At 38.2% G+C, this 6,549-nt stretch overlaps 1 pseudogene; it reads right to left on the minus strand.

The window, feature by feature from the left end:
- Window positions 1–5,582: 5,582 nt before the first annotated feature.
- Window positions 5,583–5,683, minus strand: LOC137235598 (U6 spliceosomal RNA; annotated as a pseudogene).
- Window positions 5,684–6,549: the final 866 nt, after the last annotated feature.

Genomic DNA, 6,549 nt, shown 5'->3' on the forward strand with positions numbered 1-6,549 from the left:
TTAACACCTTTCATTTGATACCCATATCGTAAAAAGAAATTCTAGAGTCACCCCTGGTCCACCTTTATGGCGATATCTCGAAAAGGCGTCCACCTATAGAACTAAGGCCCACGCCCTTTTAAAATACTCATTAACACCTTTCATTTGATACCCATATTATACAAACGCATTCTAGAGTCACCCCTGGTCCACTTTTATAACGATATTCCGAAAAGGCGTCCACCTACAGAACTAAGGCCCACTCCCTTTTAAAACACTTATTAACACCTTTCGTTTGATACCCATATTGTACAAACGCATTCTAGAGTGAACCATGGTCCACTTTTATAACGATATTCCGAAAAGGCGTCCACCTATAGAATTAAGGCCCACTCCCTTTCAAAATACTCATTAACACCTTTCATTTGATACCCATATAGTACAAACAAATTCTAGAGTCACCCCTGGTCCACCTTTATGGCGATATTTCGAAAAGGCGTCCACTTATAGAACTAAGGACCACACCCTTTTAAAATACTCATTAACACCTTTCATTTGATACCCATATCGTACAAACAAATTCTAGAGTCACCCCTGGTCCACCTTTATGGCGATGTCTCGAAAAGGCGTCCACCTATAGAACTAAGGCCCACGCCCTTTTAAAATACTCATTAACACCTTTCATTTGATACCCATATTATACAAACGCATTGTAGAGTCACCCCTGGTCCACTTTTATAACGATATTCCGAAAAGGCGTCCACCTATAGAGCTAAGGCCCACTCCCTTTTAAAACACTTATTAACACCTTTCGTTTGATACCCATATTGTACAAACGCATTCTAGAGTCAACCCTGGTCCACTTTTATAACGATATTCCGAAAAGGCGTCCACCTATAGAATTAAGGCCCACTCCCTTTCAAAATACTCATTAACACCTTTCATTTGATACCCATATAGTACAAACAAATTCTAGAGTCACCCCTGGTCCACCTTTATGGCGATATTTCGAAAAGGCGTCCACTTATAGAACTAAGGACCACACCCTTTTAAAATACTCATTAACACCTTTCATTTGATACCCATATCGTACAAACAAATTCTAGAGTCACCCCTGGTCCACCTTTATGGCGATGTCTCGAAAAGGCGTCCACCTATAGAACTAAGGCCCACGCCCTTTTAAAATACTCATTAACACCTTTCATTTGATACCCATATCGTAAAAAGAAATTCTAGAGTCACCCCTGGTCCACCTTTATGGCGATGTCTCGAAAAGGCGTCCACCTATAGAACTAAGGCCCACGCCCTTTTAAAATACTCATTAACACCTTTCATTTGATACCCATATTATACAAACGCATTGTAGAGTCACCCCTGGTCCACTTTTATAACGATATTCCGAAAAGGCGTCCACCTATAGAGCTAAGGCCCACTCCCTTTTAAAACACTTATTAACACCTTTCGTTTGATACCCATATTGTACAAACGCATTCTAGAGTCAACCCTGGTCCACTTTTATAACGATATTCCGAAAAGGCGTCCACCTATAGAATTAAGGCCCACTCCCTTTCAAAATACTCATTAACACCTTTCATTTGATACCCATATAGTACAAACAAATTCTAGAGTCACCCCTGGTCCACCTTTATGGCGATATTTCGAAAAGGCGTCCACTTATAGAACTAAGGACCACACCCTTTTAAAATACTCATTAACACCTTTCATTTGATACCCATATCGTACAAACAAATTCTAGAGTCACCCCTGGTCCACCTTTATGGCGATGTCTCGAAAAGGCGTCCACCTATAGAACTAAGGCCCACTCCCTTTCAAAATACTCATTAACACCTTTCATTTGATACCCATATAGTACAAACAAATTCTAGAGTCACCCCTGGTCCACCTTTATGGTGATATCTCGAAAAGGCGTCCACATATAGAACTAAGGCCTACGCCCTCTTAAAATACTCATTAACACCTTTCATTTGATACTCATATCGTACAAACAAATTCTAGAGTCACCCCTGATCCATCTTTATGGCGATATCTCGAAACGGCGTCCATCTATAGAACTTAGGCCCACGCCCTTTTAAAATACTCATTAATACCTTTCATTTGATACCCATATCGTACAAACAAATTCTAGAGTCACCCCTGATCCATCTTTATGGCGATATCTCGAAACGGCGTCCATCTATAGAACTTAGGCCCAGGCCCTTTTAAAATACTCATCAATACATTTCATTTAATACCCATATCGTACAAAATAAATTCTAGAGTCACCCCTGGTCCACCTTTATGGCGATATCTCGAAACGGCGTCCATCTATAGAACTTAGGCCCACGCCCTTTTAAAATACTCATTAATACCTTTCATTTGATACCCATATCGTACAAAATAAATTCTAGAGTCACCCCTGGTCCACCTTTATGGCGATAACTCGAAAAGGCGTTCACCTATAGAACTTAGGCCCACCCCCTTTTAAAATTATCATTAACACATTTCATTTGATACCCATATCGTACAAACAAATTCCAGAGTCAGGCCTGGTCCACCTTTATGGCGATATCCCTAAATGGCGTCCATCTCATCTATAGAACTATGGTCCACTTCCTCTTAAAATACTGTTTAATACCTTCCATTTGATACACATGTCATACAAACACATTCCAGGGTTACCCTATGTTCTTTTTACAACATGGTGATTTTCCCTTACTTTGTCTCCACAGCTCTCAACTGAGTATGTAATGTTCGGTTACACCCGAACTTAGCCTTCCTTACTTGTTTTTAAGTTGTTTTTAACCCCGACACACATATATACGCATGCTTCTACTGAAAAAAAGACAAATACGTACGTACAAAATCTGCACCTCCACCGGTAGCTTGGTATATGTACTGGAGTCACTCGGGGTTTTTTTCCGGGACCAAAGCATGGCATTTCAATGTAGCATGGCTCAATTTCTCTCGTATCGTTGAAAATTTGTCACACAATGAGTAGCTCCTTGTGGAGAGACTGTCTTTTGTTCGGTCCTAGAGACTAGCACTGCCCCATCTACCGAAGAAATACATATTTATAAAACGGGCACATATGTGTCACATGCAAAACGCGATGTTTTAGGCTAACCCCTTATACTTGTTGTCGACGCGATTTCTTTAAAACATGTATGGCTCCTTTCTGTTCACAACCAAGAGCGATTCATGCCACGTTTAAGCGTCCTCCGTTCCTTCCTCATCTATTAGAACCAAAGCTGGTCTGATAGCCATACAAAATTCTCGTTTGTTGTAGTGCTAAATCGCGCCTGAAGTTAAGAGATACAATCTCACAAGCTCGAAATGCCCGATCACCAACATTCATGTGAGACAAGATCATGAGATTACTCCCACCGTGTGCACCGTATGTCAACGAGAAAGACACTCCCCGAAGGGTTGGGGGAGTGCTATCGATGTTGATGCTTCTTTGCCGGATGTAGATCCGGTACGTTCCTGTAACAAAGCACCATTAAGATACTAGCCCGACCATCTCTGGAACGATTAATATGACCACATTAAACCTACTAGGCCATTCCGCCCTCCCCACCCCCTGGGTCCATAAAGAACTTGGGGTCGCCAGAGCTTCGCCTGTTAAATATGAGTATGATACACTCATATTTGTAACAGGATTACCTACTACAACGCAGGACCTGGGTTAAAGTACCTAGAAAATCAACATCAACATCGCCCCTTAGCAAATACTCAGAGTGTATTTCTGCTATGAATAGCTTTTCAGCGAAAATACATCTTCCTCACAGATGCCGTGCGGAATGGGTTTAAACAACGCAGATTGAAAGAGAACCACGGCCTAAATCTCCGCGAAGGTATATCGTGCCTTATGTTGATTGTTTTAATTTTTTAAGGGACATTGTGTCATGGTCGTCACAATAAGTGCAATAGTATACATGGGTCAATAAGCCGTTGCCAAACCAGTTTTTCAAAATTGCAAACTACGCAATAAGTCATCATTGCGAGAGTATTCCCCTTAATTTTTGAGATTGCAGCTCTTCGTAAGTTACAGATATATCTTATATGTATATGTTTGTATTTTTATAAAGAAAGTGGACGTAGTTGTATGCCGATTGTATTTTTTTTTGAGCACTTCCTCCTTGAATAGGAATATCTGAAGATATTGCTCCCGACTTGAAGGCAATAGCTCAATTAGGTATTAAAATATCGAAAAGTAAATTTAAAGGATATATTTAATATACATATAAATACTTTGCGTGGCTATATACCGATTACGGCCATTTCTTGTAGGAACGTTACTCGTGTTCGAAAGTAGCAGCATGACAAATTTCATTACAACAATTAGCAACAAACGAGAATTTTTCTATCAGGCCAGCTTTGGTGCTAATAGATGAGGAAGTAACGGAGATGCGCTTAAACGCGGTGTGAATCGCTCTTGGTTGTGAACAGAAAGGAGCCGTACATGTTTTAAAGAAATCGCGCCGACAACAAATACTAGGGGTTAGTCTAAAACATCGCGTTTTGCATGTGACACATATGTGCCCGTTTTATAAATATGTATTCCTTCGGTAGATGGGGCAGTGCTAGTCTCTAGGACCGAACGAAGGACAGTCTGTCCACAAGGAGCTACTCATTGTGTGACAAATTTTCAACGAACCGAGAGAAATTGAGCCATGCTACATTAAAATGCCATGCTTTGGTCCCGGAAAAAAACCCCGAGTGACTCCAGTACATATTCCAAGCTGCCGGTGGAGGTGCAGATTTTGTACGTACGTATTTTTCTTTTTTTTCAGTAGAAGCATGCGTATATACATATGTCTGTCGGGGGTTAAAACAACATAAAAACAAGAAACACATACTCGTAGATGAAGGCTATTACGATCAATACATCGTACAATTGTTTGTATGTCCCTTTCAAAATCAAATAGTTCTGCTGAAATAGTAAAAAAAATTTACTTTTACTTATTTTCAGCAAGTAATTCGAATCCATAAATTCCGCTGTTAAAAAACTGAAAAATGTTTACTTAAAAATAGTTAATCATGAAATACTTATAGCTTCAAAGCACAGAAAAATATTCAAGTTTTTTTTCTGCTGACTACGACAGCTCGCATCTCTGCTGTAAAATGAAAAAAAAAAGTATTGTTCGCTTCTCTTTTTTCTGTTGCTGAAATATTTTCCAAATTTAAATTCAAGCAATTTTGTAATACTGAAAATTAGTTCAGCATTTTCAAACCCTGATTCATAATACTGAAAGTCTGAAATATGAGAATAAATATTATTTTGTTACGTTAATTTCGCTTGTTTCTTTACTTTTCTACTGTTCTAGCATTGTCCAGTCAAGGTTGCACATATTCATTCACATTGAGTCCTTTATTTTCCCTTTTCCTTCTGATCAATGTAATCGTTGTTGAATCAAACGAACAAACGCCTGAATTGATTAAATTCGGGGAAAAATGAATAGATTCGCCCATGCATGAAACTGCGAGTGATTTGATTGATTTCAAATCAATGGCGATTATGTTCATTTGAACAAGTTGTATCGTTGAATTTGATCATGTTGCAGAATGAGAGCGAACTATGTTGTGTTCGAATTTATCTGTTCTCTGGTCCTGAACACTTCACGATTTCGGTGTCATCCTTGCGCAAGTGCTATGCTGATCTTCTCTGTATCGTTCCAATGTGTGTTTTGTTGAGGTCTTCCAATTGCCGCAATTTTTACTCTTGGTGCCCGAATTTAATTATTATTTCTCTTCTTTTTTTTCTTTTACAAGGCTTAGGCTGCAATCAGCCAGTAAAATCCTTACCAATGAATTAGGCTGAATAATCAGCGAGTAGAATCATAGGCAGGATCGCCATATAAAAGATTAAAATGAAGTAATTGGTTTTGTGAGTTTTTAACATCAATGAGCGAATGCTTTTTATTCAAATATTGTCAGCTTATTTATACTAAAGTATTCTAAACATATTCTTACATTCATATTTACTTTAAGCATACATACTAACATGCATATTTACCTTAAGCATACATACTTACAACTCGATACATACAACTCGATACAAAATATGTACCTACACACCTGTGTTGAGTTGTGACTACTGCGGGAAATGCAACGTTCGCAAATTTGCTGGAACGCACATTTGGCTTGGTTGTGTATTGTACACACACCTGTATTAAATCGTGTGAATGGCTATGTCAGCAACAATTATCATATGCCTTTTTATTTGTTGATGAACATTTAGACTATTGTTACAGGGTAGCATATTAGCTGATTTAATATTTGGCTGTTTACACTACATCTCCCTTTTTTTCAGAATGCTTATGCATTTGGAAAATGCATAAGCATTCTATTTTTATTTAGTTAAATATAAATTAATTCTACTTTTGTGTTTTGTGTTTGTAGGTTGAAAATTTACTTAATTTACTAATTTAAATCTATTTTTGTGTATTATTATTTTCTTATTATTTATGATATTGCTACTCTCTATGTTACTGTGAAATTTTTGCTTATCCTCATTTCCTATTCTAGATGGGATTAAAGTGTCAGTAATTTTATTATCAGTATTTTCTA

Source organism: Eurosta solidaginis, chromosome X (assembly GCF_040869045.1).
Source record: "Eurosta solidaginis isolate ZX-2024a chromosome X, ASM4086904v1, whole genome shotgun sequence".
Lineage (NCBI taxonomy): Eukaryota > Metazoa > Arthropoda > Insecta > Diptera > Tephritidae > Eurosta > Eurosta solidaginis.